Below are 3,632 nucleotides of genomic sequence, written 5' to 3'. Positions count from 1 at the left end.
AGTAAATTGCTTAAATGCATTGACTCAAAATACGGAGAAAATCTCAATAAAATTACGTAACATATGTATCAGACTATATTTAAAAATATATAATTAAAAAAAAAAGAAAACTGCTATTTTACACTACTTTTACTACCTTTTTTACTGCATTTTTTTATTTCATATATTTTAATATCATTTGTTAAATAATAATATATATAATAAACAGAAAACTTACCAACTTTCGTTAAAGAATTTATGACTTTACAGAATTCAATTCGTTCTGCTTGCACATTCGATGTAACAACGAGGTCATATTCATCAAAATTAGAAATGACAGCGTTTGAGGAAAGTTACAATTCATACGACATTATTAAAGTGAGGAAGTTTAGGAGGACGAGCCAGTACCCTATCTAAATGAATGATCTGCAATTTAACAATTTAATAGAGTGTTATTGTAATGCATTTAACGCAGCAATAAAATTCATGCACATACATATATATGTATACTGACTTAAACAAACAAAACTCTAAATGAATGATCTGCAATTTAACAATTTAATAGAGTGTTATTGTAATGCATTTAACGCAGCAATAAAATTCATGCACATACATATATATGTATACTGACTTACTTAGTTGATCAACACTCGTTTTTTACATGATACTCAACACGATCGATAGCTTCATTCCATGCGACTACTTGAACTCGCTTGCCATTATCATTACTTAAGAAAAATTTGATAAATTTATATTGTTGTTTATCTCCGAGAACACGTGGAGATTCCATCCCATTGACAAAACCTACCTCCTCTCTATATAAAAGTATATGTATGAAAGTAAAGTTACAAGTATAAATTCGAATTTAATAACATAACAACCTTGGATGGATTAATAACATCAATCGCTGCATTCAGCACACTTAACAGTTGATCAACACTCGCTAGAATTAATGTATTCTTCTAGATGTCAAACTTTGATCCGATGATCCAAAAGAATGTACCGATAACAACGAGTGCTCACACAAGTATTGAGTCGGTTGAATACATCCAACGGTACTTACACAGTTCTATCGTACATTTGAATAACATCGAACCCATCATTGATACGCATTCGATCGTCATTAATTACCGTATAGACTACATTGAATGATAGCTGGTACAATATGATGATGCAATCTTCCAAATTCTGCATGATCGCTCGATCAAACTTCGCGTCAGATCAAAATGCATCTTCAAGAATACCGTATAAAGTGGGGCATAATATGCACCTACCCGTAGACGAAACATCAAGAAGAACGTCTTTGCCATCTAAGTCATCAAAAGAAATACACAAACCGAGATTAATATACATTTTATTTATTTCATACGGTGTACGGCGTATTATCACACTTAAAGATTATATCTCTGTTGTCTTTACCGTCCTTAAATCTGTGTAATGTTCCCAGTACTCGATAGATATTCGAACGACAGCTTCGCACCATTTGACACAACCTATATTTGTAATGAGATGAGGTAAACTCAACATATATACACGCAATTCAATATTCTGCTCGAATTCCATATTCTCTATCAAAGTTGAGAAAACTTCACGTATTGTCCACTGCAAAAGTGAAAATTATAATTTCATGACACTCAATCATCTTGTAATTACTGTGATAATCTTATGAATAGCATTACCTCAAATAAATTTATGATATTATCCCATTATTCCATAGTAGCTAAAAGACTGGCCATGCAAAAATATAAAGGAATAATGTATCCTGTTTCCTTTTAATGAGTTAAAAACTGCAAAACGTGATAAATCAATTTAGCATAACCAGAATCTATTAGTCCTATTTTCTAAAATATTTGTCATGTGAATATATAATGAAATATAATATATATACATGAGAATAAACTCTATATTTATCATAATATATATACACATATATATAGATATACACATATATATCATATAAGAATGTTAAATAATCTGATAAATACACACGTTCCAAGCCTATTAATAAGTTATCAGGAAAATAGTCATCAAGAATAATTAATGCAGTGGGCAAGATATTTTCGATATAATTAAATAAAACTGGTTTCTGAAGAAAGAAAAAATAAATATAGTCAAAATGATATATACATGTAACAGGATACTTAATGTTAAAACACGTAATAAAATTTCCTAAGCATTTCCTCTGTTCAAGATAGTTTTATTCGAAATTCCAAATAAGATTACAAAACCTTTTAATGCTACTTTGAAATAAATTAGACTTAATATTGACAACCCAAAATAAACTATATTCTTGAAAATTCGCATAAAGCAAGAATCCTATGAGACTATAACGTTCTACAATAAAATAACATAAGAAAAAATCATCACAATATAGAGAGAACAATTGTACATTTTATTTTTTATTGTTATCCTCATTTTTTTATAAAATTGATGTATGTCATACTTATTATTAACTAATTGTCAATATTTTGCATTTTTTTGGGTCGAGAAGAACCGATTAAGGGGGGATTCTAGTCTAGAAACTTGATTTGTTCAGGAATTTTTTCTGAAAAATTCGTAAAGTTTATTCAAATAAGAGTTTCTCCTACATATTAGTACATATTTCAGATATCTTTCAGAATTTTTTTATTGTAATATTCCAAGAATTAAGCATGAAATAAGCAAAACAGCCGCAATCATGCAACATGATTTTTTTCATAAAACTGTTATATAAAGCTTATTTCTTGGAATATTACAATAAAAAAATTCTGAAAGATATTTGAAATATGTGCTAAAATATGTAAAAGAAGCCCTAATTTGTATAGACTTTACGAATTTTTCAGAAAAATTTCATGAAAATAGTCTAAAAAATTAAGTTTCGAGACAGGAATCCCCTCTTAAAGAAATAAAATTTTCAAAAAACGATACGATTTTAAAATTTAAATTAAAAAGTAAAATTTCAAAAATCGCGTCCCATATCCAGATAGATTTTCAGGAAATCTCAAAATTCTAGGATTTATAATAATAAACTGTGCTGTACAAGACCTAAACAAAATTGAACTTATTTGTACCTCTTGTAAAAACCATCTGTAACATGCTACAGCTGATGAATAAGTTTTCCACGTATTTTTTAATAATTTAGGTCTTAATTAGCAAGAAATTGTACAAATTCACTTTCTCTGACAAAAATTGTGAGATGCTTCAACAGGCGTACAGGTACCAGAAATTAGCAGGTAACTCTTTGGAAATATTATAGAAACGCACTCAACTGTATTCCAAATATTCTTTTTGTTACGTTCTCCAATGTGCAATAACAGATTCTACCAAATGTTCTAACCATCCCAGTGACATTGCTCATCTGGAAGTGCTTCTCTCTGGAACTGCTAGAAATATGTTGTAGCGTAAACCTGACATTACGCAGGTTTCTCTCTACGACAAACCTATACTCTCCAAAGTCTATCTCTTTACACGGACGCTCCGTTCCAACTGTTCTTTGCGGTACAAAACTTCTCTGAATCAATCCACGCATGGTGTCCATGAGGAATTATCCTCGAAGAAATCCTGATTTTTAGAGCCTCCAACTCTTTCAGCAGACTGTCCATTTTAATTGAATCAACATTAATCGAATGATACGTCCTTGTACGTCCAAGTTAAATAAATTTTAAATGCAAATA

At 29.9% G+C, this 3,632-nt stretch overlaps 1 pseudogene; it reads right to left on the bottom strand.

The window, feature by feature from the left end:
• Window positions 1-1,042: 1,042 nt before the first annotated feature.
• Window positions 1,043-3,560, bottom strand: LOC108761011 (uncharacterized; annotated as a pseudogene).
• Between the last annotated feature and the right edge of the window lie 72 nt (window positions 3,561-3,632).

This window comes from Trachymyrmex cornetzi, unplaced genomic scaffold, assembly GCF_001594075.2.
Source record: "Trachymyrmex cornetzi isolate Tcor2-1 unplaced genomic scaffold, Tcor1.1 scaffold2359, whole genome shotgun sequence".
NCBI classification, from domain to species: Eukaryota; Metazoa; Arthropoda; class Insecta; order Hymenoptera; family Formicidae; genus Trachymyrmex; species Trachymyrmex cornetzi.
This window is presented reverse-complemented; position numbering and strand designations above follow the sequence as displayed.